The sequence below is a fragment of the Nyctereutes procyonoides genome, unplaced genomic scaffold (assembly GCF_905146905.1).
Source record: "Nyctereutes procyonoides isolate TBG_1078 unplaced genomic scaffold, NYPRO_anot_genome, whole genome shotgun sequence".
Taxonomy (NCBI): Eukaryota; Metazoa; Chordata; class Mammalia; order Carnivora; family Canidae; genus Nyctereutes; species Nyctereutes procyonoides.
The window spans coordinates 5,932,429-5,947,685 of NW_026575052.1; positions in this window are offsets into that span (position 1 = coordinate 5,932,429).

Sequence of the window (15,257 nt, forward strand, 5' to 3'; positions counted from 1 at the left end):
GCCTGTTGTGTTAATCTGCTGCTTTTGATTTGGTCACAAGAGCAAACCCTCCCCGTGTTTCCTTCCCTCTACCACAGCTCCTTGCTCCCTGCCAAAATGGGCTCACCTTTACAACACTCGCCACCGAAACTCACCTGTCTCAAAACCTTTCTCTGCTTTGCCCAACCCGGTGTGGTCACTGTTCTTTGCTCTTTGTTCTCTCAGCTCCTGGTGATTTTGTTTATTTAACCTAAAGGATCAGAACCCCTTTGCCTTAAAGCTGGAGGTCCTGACCACCCCCTCCCTCACCACCAAGAAATTCCAGGATAGAATTTATGACACTGGGATGGACAAAAGTCCTATCTTTATTGTCACTAATCTCTAATTTTTTTTTTTTATGATAGTCACAGAGAGAGAGAGAGAGAGAGAGAGGCAGAGACACAGGCAGAGGGAGAAGCAGGCTCCATGCACCGGGAGCCCGACATGGGATTCAATCCCGGGTCTCCAGGATCGTGCCCTGGGCCAAAGGCAGGCGCCAAACCGCTGCGCAGACCCAGGGATCCCTTGTCACTAATCTCTAAATGGTACTTAGCATCTCCTTTGATCACGAGTACAGGCAGGCAGTAGAAGTTCCTGTGATTCTGTCCTAATAGAAATCAAAGATATTTTTATATCAATACTACAGTTGTTGTGAATATCTCAAAATACCATTTAAGCTACCACAACTCTGAAATTAAGATCCTATTACACTCACTACTAAATTTTATTATTTACTATTATTTAGTAAAGAAGTAAGTATGTTACTACATCACATTTTTTAAATATATTGATAACTGTATTTTAGTAAAAATTGTTTTCATTGTAATCCTAATGCTATTTTTAAAAATTATTCTGAAAAGAGGTCCAAAGGCTTCACCAGATGCTCAAGGAGCCTGGGGGACAACAAGGGTTAAGAAGCCACATTTTGGAAGTGGGTCTCTGCAGCCTGTTCCAGGAAGGATAAGTCCCACCCAGCAGCATTGCCCTGGAGTTGGGGTATCAGGGGGCACCCAGCCCTGTCCTGGGCATTGGAAAGATTCAGACATTCCATGATCATTCACTGAGCATTTCCTTCAGCACAGACCTGGTGCTAACAGAAGGCAAGAGTTTAAGGAGTCCCGGTAGAGCTAATGAACACACAACCGAAAAGACCTTCTGGAGCCAAGGTGGCAGGGGGAGGTGGTGGGGCAAGAACAGATACCTGGCCTGGAGGAGGTAGCTGAGCAGACCAGAAGATCTAAAGGAAATGGGGGAAGTAGTACCCAGGTTAAAAGGAATTTCCAACTGAGTTGTAGAAATATGACATGTACAAAAAAAAAATGGCTAGAAAATAGTGCTGTGGCCACATGGGAGCAAAAGTGAGTCGCCATGTATCTTGCTCTTTGTGGGTAAGATGAGAGGGAAGGCTAACCTTATGTCCTTCTAATGGGGTGACCAACTACCTTCCTTTGCCCAGGACCAAGAGTTCTTCTTGATGCAGGGCTCTCGACACTAAAACCAGAAAGTCCCAGGTGAACCAAGACAAGTTCACGTAGCTCTGGAGGTTTCTGAGGCCGGAAGTCCTGCTCATCGTCAATGTCAGCCAGGTGGAGCTCAGAGAGCACCAAGCCCAGTACTCTCACTTTACAGACAAGAGAATCGAGGTCCAGAGAGGGGGGATTAACCCAGATCACCCAGTAAATTGGTGGCAAAGCCTGGTCTAGAATTTTGGCCCCACCCCCTGGCTAATGTTCAATCCTGCCCCAAGCTGCTCAGTGAGGTCAGTGTTTCCATCGCCTCAGCCCTGGACACCCTCACCTCCCTCCACCCTCCCTGCCCCCGCCCATCCATCATCCAAAGGGAGCACAGGTGAGTCCTCACTGGGTGAGGGATTCACTGGCATAGACAAAGGCATATCCCCAAGAGGGATGCCAGCCTCCATCTGCCAAACAAGGATGGGTTCTCTCATCAGTGGAAAGGGCAGGGCTTCACCCATGAGTCCACCCTGCCTCCTGTCATGGCCATCCTGCCTGGTCTGTCAAAGAGTTGGGGGCACATGGTAGGTTCTCGATAAACGGTAGCTGAATGAATGAATAAAAGCATTAATAACGAATGGACAAATAACTTCATTCTCCCCACCCCATTCCCCTGCGATTTTACCCAGTAACTACCCCTCTGCCTGCAGGTTTCAAACTCATGCATAAAACCTCTGCCCACCCCCAGAACCCTCCAAATCTGAGGGTGGAGCGCTTCCTTTAGGCCACATGAGCATGACCACTACCCCATGACAGCCCCAGGTACACTCTCTTGCCATTGCTGGCTTTTTCATCCTCATCTCTCACCCCATCCCCACCCCAACCTTCCAACTCTTGCTAGACCGTGATCTCCATCAGGAAAGCGACCTTGAGCCAGAACCAGGCCTAGTTCACTATAAACCCCATATCCAGGCGTGGTGCCTGGCACCTGGTGCCCCACGAAGTTGAGTTCAGGTAAACAAAACGAGCTGTTAGTGCTAGAGAAGACTCCTGTCAAGTGCAGAAGAGGTGCTCAGTAAATGTTAGATTTTTCTCACCTTAACAACATGACTTTGGTTTACAACTATGTTGAGGCATATTTTGTTGATCGTATGATTCACTCATTCCAGTGGATTTCAGTACATTTACGAAGCTGTGCAACCATCACTATAAATCCGTTTCAGAATATTTCATCTCTCCCAGTAACATCCCTCGTGCCCACCTACTCTTATTCCGTTTCCTTCCCTTGCCCCAGGCGACGCCTAATCTTTCTATCTCTATGGATTGGCCTTTTCTGGTCAGTTCATATAAATGGAGTCATACAATCCGTGGTCTTTGTGTCTCACTCCTTCCACTGAGCATGATGTTTTTGTCATGTTGTAGCCTTCGTGAATCATTCCTTTGCTCCTGACAACTTCTTTTTAAATTTTGGTTGTTCGGATTCTTCATTATTACCTTATTTTCTTTTCTGCACTTCAGTTCCTCACCTGAAAATAGGACCTTGCAGGGTGGTTGTCAGGGTTCGATGAGTTAATACATGTCAAATGGGCATGTAGTAAATGCTCAATAAAGATTAGCTATTAGCACCATTGATTGTTTTCCATTCTTTTACATACGCACCTATAGAAAGCCCACAGATGTGTAAAGAGGCGGGGGAAAAAGCATCTCCCACAATCCCACACCCAGGGACCCTCTCTGGCATCTCCGCAGTGCTGCTGCCAGAGAAAATAAACTGCTCCCTCTCGCCCGCATCCCCACCCACCACCCACCCCCACCCCAGGCTGTAGCTTCTAGAACATTCCTATCAGGTTTCTTCCTGGTAAAATGAAAGGCAGGGCAGTAAAACATGACGGCACAGAAGACAGGGAGTGGCTTCAAGCCCTGTATAATGCTACAGGTGAAAATTAATTCTAGCAGCACAGGCAAATTCTTGAGATGTCCCGTCTCTCCTCCTGGAAAACAATGACAACAACAACAGCACCCCCCCCCAAAAAAAAAGCTTGGTAGAAGGGCGACTGTGGCTGTGCCCGCAGCAGCAGCAGCAGCAACAGCAATAGCAGCACGTTGCCAGGCCTCATCCCTCCTGGGCACCTCTGGGCTTATACGCGGCTTAAGCTGCATGTTGTGTCAACAATTATTCTGGGTGGGTTTGCCTTCCTCGGAAAGGGCGTGGGTTTCACCACTGCCAGGCGCCAGAGTGTCCCACTGGCTTCCCGGACAGCACCTGATCTTGGTCAGCAGCCCTGGGGGGAGCCCTGGTTGCTTCCAGCACCTTCTCCAGGCCTGTCTCACAAAGGCCAGCCTGGGCGGCACTGTGTCATCTCACGGTATGGCAGTGTGGTAATGAGGAGGGGATCCAGAGCCAGGCTCCATCAACTTTGCCTGTGAGCCAGTCACTCAGCTGCTCTGTGCCTCAACTTCCCTTGCTGTAAAATGGGAGGTAATCGTTGGTGAGGTTATTATGGGGATTAAGCACATCCACATGTGTGAAGAGCTTAAAGCAGTGCCGGGCACATACAAGCGCTGGCCATCATGAGCCAACATTCCTTGAAGCCCTGCCAGGCGCCATTCTAGGTGGTGATCTGAGCTCCTTATGGCAAGGAATCAAGGGCAGGGTGGGGGGCCAGTTTGCAGAGGCCTAACCGGCGCCAAGCTAGATCACCCTAAGGGGAGCCATGACTTGAGTGGCGCTCGATTCCAGGCTTTATTGACTGACTCCCATATGGCGGACATCTGTTGAGCATCTCCTGTATCCTATTACCAAAACTCCATGTGTTAAAGACCCTTCTCACAGATGGAGAAGCTGAGGCTTGGGGGGATGGTGAAGAGGCCCATCCAAGAACACACAATTCATGGCACCGTTGTGCTTTGAACCCAGCTTTGAAATCCAAGTCCTGCCCATGCAGCTCTGGCTATAGCTCCCTCCTCAACAACTCGAAGATGGAACATGCTGACATAGATCAGAATCATGAGCTGTTGAAGGGATTTCTGCCAACCTATTCCACAGTGGAGACCTTCAAATGAGTGGAAAGAGGCACAGAGAATGGAGGTGCAAGGCGTTATTAAATGAGCCCAGAGCCAAGTTGAGAAGCAACACCATGGACTCCTGCCTCGGGGCCTTTGCATATGCCAGCTGCTCTTCCAGGAACACTGTTCCCCTTTCCTCCTGGCCAGTTCTTACTTATCCTTCAGATCTTAGTTTGGTAGCACTTCTCCTCCGTTTGCTGTCTTGTTCTGACTTTGTATTGAGGTATATCTTATGTGCAATAATGTGCATAAATGTTCCACATCCAGCCCAACGCATTTCTTCACGTGCACACCCCTGTGGACTCGCCACCCAGACCATTCCCCACACACCCGAAGGCTCCCAGAGGTAAATCAGATTCTCACTTTTCTCTCCATGGACCCCTGCCGGCCTCGTGTAAATGGAAGCATGTAGCACTTTTGGGGCTTCTTTTGCTCAGGGTTGTCTGTTTGAGATCCATCCAGAGTTCTGTATGTTGTTTTTCCCCTTTGCTGGGTAGTTAATCTGGGATAGGAGCCCATCACTATACTCTTTTTACTGCGGATGGACATGATTCGCTGTTGGGGGTCTTTCAGGGTAAAGCTGCATGAACACTCTCATATGTGTCTTTTGGGGAATGTGAGCACTTGCTCCTCTTGGGGATAAAGCAGGGGGTGGGATTGCTGTGCCGTGGGGCGTACGCGTGTTTAGAATTAGTACCACTGCCAAACAGCCTTCCAAGCTGGCTACGCAACTGACACCCCCATCGGCAGCACATGAGAGTTCTGATTGCTCCATATCCTGGTTAATATTTACTATAATCGGTCCTTTTCATTTTTAAACTTTCTGAGGAATGTGAAAGGTAGCACGGCCCCTGGAAGCCACTCTGCACCCCCCAAACCAAATTCGGGGCCTCTTGTTCTTCCCCAGTGTGGGTTCATTTGTCTGTGGTGTGGCATTGCCACCAGTTCACTGTCACCCTCATCTCATGGAGGGAGGGCTCCTTAAGGGAGAGGAGGACACCATCTGCCTGACCCATTGCTCCCTTGGGAAGGAGAATCCAGACCCCGTCACCCCAGTCCCAGGCCACTCACTATCCTCCAGGGCAGCCAGAAGCCCAGGCCCAAGGACGCAGGGACCCTCTCTCTCAGGGACCCTGATTAATTCCGAGTCCAATGCTCCATGAGACGGCTCCTTAATGGGTGCATGAGACCAGACCTTTCTGAGCCTCAGTTTCTCCACCTATAAATGGGAAGAGTACCTCTGCCCCCTAGAGCTGTGGCAAGAGGGACTTGAAATGCCACCTATTGAGTCCTAGGAAGGGTCCCCAGAGGGGGTGACCTCTCCGAGGTCACTCTAAAGCCTGCAGCCTCTCAGAGGAGACACCTCTCCTGGATCTTTCCTCTCATCATCTGAAAGCTCCATTAAGTGCCCAAGGGCACAGAGGGATGCATCCATCTCTGTGCAAAGAGATGGGTCCCTGATCTCAAGGACCAAGAGCTACTGAGAGCCTTTTCCCCACTCTCCATGCGGCCTTGTCTTCTTCTATCCCCGCCTCATCTATTTAGGGGAAGGACTGCCATTCCCCTTTTACAGATGGGGAACCGAGACTTGGAGTGGAGAAGCTAGATTCATTCCCCCTTTCCGAGCCCCAGAGATTGTTGGTCTGAAACCTTGGGCAGGGTCCTGCGTGGATACGGTATTGCCCACACCCACGTCAGGGAGCGGGGCCGTGCAGCCACGTGGGGGAACAGGATGTGTGGATTGTTGCAGGGAGGCCCTGGCAGGTCCAGAAAACACAAGGCAGGGCAGGGGAGTCCCCACCCACCCCGGGGTCCCTCCTGTGTTCGCCTCCACCAGCTGCTTTGCCCTCATTAGCAGGCGAGCTAAGTAAACCTGCAATCGGCTGCCTCACGTGGCTGAGAAAGCCGTCAGTGTCAGGCAGGGCAGGTCCTCGGTGGCCTCGTGGACTCATGTCCGCTGAAACACATGTCCCAGCAACAGGGACAATTCCTCAGACGTAACTGCAAAAATAGGCTGAGTCAAAGGCCTCTTCCCGGAGGACTGCCCCTTCCAGTGCCACAAAAGAAGGAATGTGTCTGAGCTCATCCCAAGCCCTGATGACAGGATCAGCTCCCTAATTGTCCTAAGCGCGCAACTTCGAAATGACTCTCTGCAAAAGTCACTGTGTCAGCCTTGGTGACTTCCCGGATGGCTATTTCGTAACTGTAGGGCCTCAGCCAGCCGGAGGCCTCCTTGGTCTGCACCTGCCCTGCACCTTCCAGCCCAACTCAAGGACAACAGAGGACTAAGTAATTCATGGTGCATCCCTAAGAACTATGCAAACAATCCAGAGGACAATACACAGTGACGTGTATCGGCACGGTAAGGGGTCCACCATTTAGCACTGAAGCGAAGAGGCACATGGTATATAAACCCATTTTAAAAGAATTCATCTTCTGTCTGTGGGGCTGCCTCTGTGTATACACAGAGAAAAAGCCTGTAAGGACATCCCAAAGGTCAGCTGATGGTTCTTACTTCTTAAAAAAATACCATTGTGTGTTTTCTGAATAATATAACAGTTGTCACCGAGCTCTGCACCAGGGACTGTGTTAAGCACTTCACCAGCATTCTCTCCTTTGATCCTCACATCAAGACGACAAGGTCGGTAAAATACTTTCCCCATTTTGCAATGAGCACATATTACTCATAAGGAGAAAAATGGAAAACCTATTTTCACTTTGCAATAGGAATTGATTGCATACAGCAACATAAAAGGCACCGGGCCGGGATGCCTGGTGGCTCAGGGGTTGAGTGGCTGCCTTTGGCTCTGGTCATGATCCCAGGGCCCTGGGATCAAGTCCCACATCGGGCTCCCTGCAGGGAGCCTGCTTCTCCCTCTCCCTCTGTCTCTCTCTCTCTCTGTCTCTCATGAATAAATAAATAAAATCTTTAAAAAATAACAAAAAATAAAAATAAATAAAAGACACCGGGCCAAGTGAGAAATCTAATGTTGCGTGGGTCGGTCCTTGACTTTGATAAAGTTCCAGCCTCTGGTACCTAAATAACTAGAATCCTAGTTCGCATCTGGTAAGTGGGACAGGAGACCCACAGGGCAAAGTGTTAAGAGAATATGGAACAAAAGACATAGCTTTGGGGAAAACGGTATGATTTATTGAGCACCTGCTATGTGCCTTCTGCTCTGAGCCTCTTATCTCATTTCAGGCTCCCAGTAACCCTGGAGATGAGCATAACTCCCTTCATTGCCCTCACAGGAAATCCAGGCTCAATGAGGCTCCAGAATCTTCCCAGAGCCATGCAGCTGGCAGCAGTGGAAACCAGATCTGGACCCCTGTCCCCAAAGCCTGCGCCTTCTCAGCCACTCCTACACCCCCACCAGCCAGCCCCCGGGGCGTGTTCAGGACAAAGCAGCTTCTAAGTCCAGACTGGCTTCCTAAGCAATATCTCCACAGCAGCAGAGGCAACAGAAGGCAGTTCTCTCCGCAGGCCTTTGTTTTCTCACCTTTAAATCAAGGTGATAATACCCACTTCGCAGGGTTGGCGCGAGGAAAGGGAAACCCAGTGTATTACGAGGCAGAGGCGGTTGAGACAATTATGTGTGTAAAGCGTCTTGAAAATACGTCTGGTGTCGGGGGCTCTAGGCTCAAGTTGCCTGGGCTTTGTCCCTTCTCTGCCACTTGCTGTGCCAGATGGGACGAGTTACTCAACCCTTCTGTGCCTGACTTCCTTCATCTATAAAGCGTGGGCGATGATAAAAGTCCCAACCTCGTGCTTGCGTTGGGATAATTAAATAAGAAGTATATGTAAGGGGTCCCAAGCAATGCCTGGCACATGGTAGGCACTTTAAATAAATAGCCGTTATTATTATTGTTGCTGTTTGGTACTCCGAAGACTTCTGAAGTCATCAGACTCCGATCCTTGCTGTTGGGCTTTTAAAGGACTCGTTTAAATGAAAGCACGCCTGGGAAGGTTAGCAGCCACCACTTTCCATCCCGACCTCTTGGAGACGATGAGAGATGGAGGCTGGGGGGCCAGCGGGCCCTTGGAGGGCAGGGGAAGAACCTCTCTGAGGAGAGCATCACTGGGGAGGAAAGACCACCATGTAGCACCTCAGCCAGCCCAATCCCAGCAGCTTGACCTCGGGCAGAAAACAGTAACGACCTTGCCTCGCAGCTGTTAGGGGCCCGGCACATTGCTCTGCTTTTCTCCTGCAGGAAACCTTTTAATCCTCATACTGATGCCATGAGCATGTGCTCGCCTCCCCATTTTACAGACGGGGACACTGAGGCCCAGGAAGCCCAAGCAACTTGTAAACGTGACACAGCTAATTTGTGGTCTGGCCAGGACAGCACTTTGAGCTCTGCAAAGTCCATATTCTCTCTCAAACCCCACACTCTTTCCCTTTGACTTTTCGCCCCGATGCAGTGGGTGGACACACACCTCCCTTTAGCCTCTGGCTCCTGAAAGTCAGACAGGTCCCCATCTCCCCTGCAGCTGAGACAAACCTGTGCCGGTGGGCTAGAATCCACCCACGGGACCTTCTGGCCTCCTTCAGGGACAACCACTGGGGTTGTCTGGGGCAAAGAGTTAGTCTGGGCAGCTATCAAGAGCCCCTGGATCGTGACCCTCCTCTGGGGGTCCCATTCAAGGTTGGCCACCATCCCTACATGTCAGAGGAGATTGAAACCACCAACCCTCAGGCAGGATGGAGACATCTGTTTCGGAGGAGCCGTTGGGGAAGTACAGCTCATCCCCTGTGCCCTGGACACAGCTCTGCGGACCTGGAATCCGGCCCTGCCTCCCGGTGCCCATCCATGCTGGGGGTCAGATAAGAGGGTGGCGAGTAGCTGGGGCGGCGCTCAGGAGTCGGGAAGCAGGACACCTCTGGGAGAGCTGGGGACCCAGCGATGAGGCCTGGGGCTCATGACACCTGCTTCTGCCCTGCTGCTCACCCGGGTGTGCAATTCCACCCCTAGGAATACACCCAAGAATCAAGAGCAGGGATTAAATGCCTGTTAGCACACCCATGTTCACGGCAGCATTGTTCACGTCGGCCAAGAGGCGGGAGCAACCCGAGGATCCATCAACAGAGGAACAGATAAACAATGTGGAGTACATGTGCAATGGGGTATCAGTCAGCTTCCAACGGGAAGAAGGTTCTGACCCATGCTATACCATAGAAGGACACGCTAGGGAAATAAGAAGAGACCATCAAAAGGGTTGCAAAAAGGTAAACATTGTATGAATCCACTTATGTGAGGGGCCTAAAAGAGGCAAATTCATGGAGACAGGACTGGAGCCAAGGTTACGGGGGGCCTGGGGCGTGGGGACAGGGAAGTGGGGACGTACTGTCTAATGCGTCCAGGGTTTCGGTTTGGGGCAATGAAAAAGTTCTGGAAACGGATAGTGGCATCATTGTTCCATACTGGGAATGTACTTAAATACCACTAAGTTGTACACTTAAAAATGTTAACAACGATAAATTTTATGTTAGGCATATTTTTCCACGATTAAAAAAAAAATGTCTGTAGTACCATAGGCAAAAAACTCACAGGAAGGTTACATGAGACAAGGTGTGTACCTGCTTGCCCCAGTTCATTGTCTGGCAAAAGAGATGTTCCTGCACAACTCGTTGCCAAAAAAGGACAAGAGATGCGCTGAAGTCCACCAACAACAGGCGTGCGCTCTGCTGAGCTCCGTGCCAGGCTCGGGTGGGGGTCTGCAAGGCTTTACTGTCCACACTCCACTGGACCCCTGCCCTCAAGGAGGCTCTGCTGCCCCGTGCGGGGGACCCAGCAGTCCCACCAGTGCCACCCACCGCAGATCAAAAGTGATGAGTGACAAGGTCCAGGGAGTTCTGGAAAGTCAAAGGTGTTCAGAGTTAGGAGTGAGTACACCGGGCTAGGAGGGGCAGCAGGTGCACGATGGGATGCTGTTCTGTAAACCAAAGTCCCCGGGGATTTAAAAGTAAGGACAAGAACTGTGGGGGCTGCAGGGAATCTTGGGGAGGCCTGCTGGAGGAGATGGCCTTGAACTGGGGGTTCATCCCCATGCTTCATGGGGATCCCGGCTTTCTAGCAATCCCTCTGCTGAGGTCAGATGCAGAGGAGAATTATTTATGGAACATTTACCCAATACCTAGCTTGCTCATTCCTAAAAGTGACCCTGCTATCATTGTGCCCCTGCTATATAGACAGATAGGGAGGTTGAGTCTCAAAAGACTGAGCCACCTGTCCGGGGTGGGGGGGTGCAGTGTGAAGGTTGAAGCCCAGGCCTATCTGACCCCCTTACCTGTGCCACTCCCCAGTATGAAACTGCTCCTGAAGGGTTAGAGCAGGTCCCACTCCTCATCCCACCTCAAGGTCTGGGCTCCTCCATCAGCTTTCTGCCTCACTTGCTACGTCACCTTGGGAAATGTACTCAAATTCTCTTATCAGGGCCCCTGGGGGCTCAGCAGTGGAGCGTCTGCCTTTGGCTCAGGGCGTGATCCTGGGGTCCCGGGATCGAGTCCTGCATTGGGCTCCCAGCAGGAAGCCTGCTTCTCCCTCTGCCTGTGTCTCTTCCTCTCTCTGTGTGCCTCTCATGAATAAATAAATAAAATCTTTAAAAATTTTTTCTGATCCTTTCTTTCCTTATCTGAAAATACCAAGCATAAGAGTCCTTACTTGGAAGGGTTTCTGTGAAGATTAAATGGGATACTGTATCTTATATGCTCAAAATAGTCCATGGCATGTTGTAAATACCCAACAGTTGATGGTTACTTTTATTATTATTATTATTATTGTTATTAATTACTATTATTATTATTATTATTTATGATGATGACAACTGTTTCTATTAAGAGAAAAAGCATCTCTAAAGCAGGGTGATCCCTTCAATGCCTGCCGAGGCTGAGCAGGTAACTCGAATCCATGAACTGGGCTGTACAGATCAACAGGGGGTGGGGGGAACTGCGGCAAAGTGGAGCGTGCGGGCCCCTGCTTAAAGGTGGTCTGTGGTCTAATACAAAAGACACAGTTGGTCTTTGTCCCTGGTTCCTGTTTCCCAGTACAGGGCTCCTACAACCCTTGGAACTTAACTGTCCCTTGTACACGAGTGAGTCATGGGACGGAGGCATGGGGGGCAAGGTAACTTCACGACAGGGCGGGGTGCTGGTGGCCAGAAGGCCCCAGGCATGAGGTACTGGGAGGTACTGGGAGGGTGGTGCCCCTGACAGGTCCCCCAGGCACCTCTTCCATTTGGCTGTTCCTACGTTACATCTTTTACAACAACCCAGGACACCAAGGAAAGTGTCTTCCTAGTTCTATGAGTCGTTCTGGTGACGTATCACACCTAAAGAAGGGGTCCTGGGAACCCTCGATTTAGAGCCAGTTGGTCAGAAGCACCGGTGGCCCCCAGGACTCACGACCGATGTCTGAAGTTGGGGGCAGTCCTGGGGACTCAGCCCTGAACTCCAAACACATAGCGTCAGAACTGAACTGAATTGTTGGGTGCTTAGCTGGTGTCAGAGAATTGCAGAACCTGTGCCGGAAAAACCCCACACCCCCTGGTGTCGGAAGAAAGATACCACATCATGAAAAGTTTTTTAAAAATAATTAAAAAAAAAATAGAGTGTCAAGTGACGGGAAGAGGCACAAGGGGCTTCTGGGGGGCCCTCCATGCCGTGCGATCCCTCTTGGCCCAGTTGGTGGTTACCCAGCTGCTCGCCATGTGACAGATCTCTGAGCCAGTGGATTGATGACATGTTGTGCATGCAAAACACAGCCAAGGGCCAGATCCAGGCTCCAGGTAGCAAGTGGGCAGCCCCGGGGTTCGGGATGTTCTCCCAGAGGGAAAGCGCCCGGCTGTAGAGATGACAGGGTACAGCAGGGAAGAGCTGGCAACACTGGGATGGGATCTCGAGGGCTGGTCTGGTCCAACCCCTTTCTCTTGCCCATATAGCATTATTATCTCCATTTTTCAGAGGAGGCCACGGAGGCCCAGAACCCTCCAACAGGCCACACGTCAGAAGCCACTGTCTTACCTGGGGTCTTAAAATTCCCGACAACCTGACTGCTGTCTCAGCTCGGTGAACCTCCTGAAGCCCTACGTAGCCTCTGCCTGGAAGGGACCACAGGCATCCGCCGCTGGCCCAGCTGGGTTTTTCACCGGGCCTAAGCTGCTTTTCTGAACATGACTTACTCTTGCTGTAACTTTAATTATTATTTTGGAGATGCTTTTTTTTAAAAAAAGATTTTATTTATTTATTCATGAGAGACACAGAGAGAGAGAGAGAGGCAGAGAGACACAGGCAGAGGGAGAAGCAGGCTCCACGCAGGGAGCCCGACGTGGGACTCGATCCTGGGACCCCAGGATCACACCCTGAGCCGAAGGCAGATGCTCAACCACTGAGCCACCCAGGCGTCCCTTTAGAGATGCTTTTAAAAGATGCTCTGAGGCCTTCCGGCACTAACATCTCAGCAACAGAATTCACCCACCAATACCGTGATTCATATTTTATTAATAATAGTCATCCCCTGCTCTGGACATCATCATCTTGTCTTCAGATGATTCAAAACAGTTCGCAGGGGTTGACTCGTGCCTGATGGGCTGGTCAGGGGCAGTATTTTTCTCCCCCAAAAGTCGAAGAACTTGATAAGCACTCAGGACCATGCTGCCCAGCACTGCACCGGGCACAGCACTAGACACACCAGCGCTGGGCCATATGAGACACAGTGATAACACTGGCTTCCACCATGAAGTACCCTCCCATTCACCCCTTTTCCACTTTGGTCCTGAATTTGCCCCAGAGAAAGTCTCAGTGTTGTCCTCATTTGTCCTCGACACCTGTCTCTAGCTCTAACAAAGAGAGAACAAGGCCCCAGGCTCGGACCCTTGTGCTGGACCCAGTGAGAATTTGCTTAATGATGCCAGTTCGCTCTTTTGGGGACTATGTTTATGCTCACCTCCTTTTTTTTTTAAAGATTTTATTTATTTAGGGATCTCTGGGTGGCTCAGCGGTTTAGCACCTGCCTTCAGCCCAGGGTGTGATCCTGGAGACCTGGGATCAAGTCCCACATCAGCCTCCCTGCATGGAGGCTGCTTCTCCCTCTGCCTGTGTCTCTGCCTCTCATTCTCTCTCTGTGTGTCTCTCATGAATACATTAAAAAAAAAAAGATTTTATTTATTCATGAGAGACACACAGAGAGAGGCAGCCCACTGCCTGTTTTTGTGCAGATCACAAAGCAAGAGTGACTTTTACATTTTTAAGTGGCTGGGGGTAAAAATCAAAAGAATACACGGTGACTACTTGGGCTTCAAATCTCATTGTCTACACACACAGTTTCGTTGGCACACGCCGATGCCCATTCACTCATGTTTCGTCTGGCTGCTTTCATGCTACGATGGCAGAGCTGAGTAGTTAGAACAGGGACTGAAGAGCTTACAATAGCCCAAAACGTTTGTTACGAGACCCTTTATAGAAAGACCTTGCCAGCCCCTGGTGGAGGTGATTGGCCGACTCGCCAAAGATCCTCGTGATGGTACCAGGCTGAGAGAACCCCTCACCTGAACTCTGGGAGGTTACGGTCATCTGTTTCCACCCATTTTACAGAAGAGAAGGAAACAGGCTCCGAGAGGTTTGGTGGCTTGCCCGAGGTCTCCCAGCTGAGCAGCAGCGAGACGGGATTTGAACCCAGGTGAGACTGCAAAGGGCTTTAGGTAGGCAGGCCCGAGCATAACATATATTTGGCTGATCTTTCTTCCCATACCACCTACCCCGTCATTCTTTCTGCATCCCCAGGACACACCTGGTCCTTTGGTACCTCGGCACCTTTGTCCATATGCCTCTTCTTCCCATTTATTAACCCCCAGCAAGATGGCACCTCCTCTAGGAAGTCCTCCCTATGGCCCATCCCTCTCAGACCCAGCACAGGCTCCTTCCTCTGCCCTCCCCACACTTGCCCCTGCAAGGCCATGGATTATTCATCATTTCCCGATGATATGGCTCAGCTAAGGCCCCTGGAGGCTGAGGACTGTGACTTCTACAAAAAGCAAACAACTACGCAGGACAGGGCAGGCCCTCCGTGCCTAGGGCCTGGTCTAGAGCCTCACCTCACCTCTCCCCTGCTTATGCTTTATGCTCCAGCCATATGGACCCACTTGTAACACTCCAAACCCATCATGCTAGCTCAGGCCTATCTACCTGTGCACAGGCTGTTCCTTCTGACAACTCCCTACCCATTCTGCATCCAACTCCTATTCATCCTTCAAAGCCCCAATCTGGCATCAGTACGGAAACCGCTGTGTCTCCCACTCCTACCCCCAGCAGGACAGGCTCCCCTAGGTTGCTTCCGTGCCCCCGCTTCTGGTGAGGTGATATAGAGGGGGATGCAGGGATGCATAGGCTACAGGCTCTGGAGCCAGCCCACCGGGGTTCAAATCTGGCTCTTCTCAGTTCTAGCTCTACTGTTGGACAGATAACTGAGGCTTGCTGTGCCTCAGCTGCTTTGCCTGTAAAATGGGGGCAGCAACAACAGGTTGTGGGTCAGTGTAAGGCCTGGATGACAAAATGTGGGTGAAGCCCCTACATCCAGTCAGTGCTCAATAAACGCTCGCTGCTATGACTGCATCATCATTGTAATTGGCAGTTTCTCGGTTCCCCGGCCTCCAAGTGTCGGGGTTCTGTGGGAGTGGGAACTGGCTCGCGGTGCCTGATGCAGCAGCAGGTCTGGGCTATGTAC